A 347-nucleotide genomic window follows, 5' to 3' on the forward strand; every position below is an offset into this window, starting at 1 on the left:
ACCCCGGGGGATATTGATCCATGTGGACGACGAAAGACGGCTGTGTTTTGGCACTGCGTGCTAGTTTATCCACCTTTATATTTTGCGTCCTTGGTACGTGTATAATTTCTGAACGTGTAAAACTTCTCTTTCATAATCCTGATATCTTCCAAATAACTTGCAAAAGCCGGCCATTCTTCTGGTTCCGAAACCATCTTCACCAATTGAGAACAATCCGTTGCAAACGTTACTTGGAATTTTCTTAAGTTCCTCATACATTCCATTGCCCATAGTAACGCCTCGAACTCTGCATGTAAAGGAGAGAGAGACGCTCTTACGTTCCTAGCTCCCATTAGGCCCTCAAATCC

This window comes from Brassica oleracea, chromosome C9 (assembly GCF_000695525.1).
Source record: "Brassica oleracea var. oleracea cultivar TO1000 chromosome C9, BOL, whole genome shotgun sequence".
Lineage (NCBI taxonomy): Eukaryota > Viridiplantae > Streptophyta > Magnoliopsida > Brassicales > Brassicaceae > Brassica > Brassica oleracea.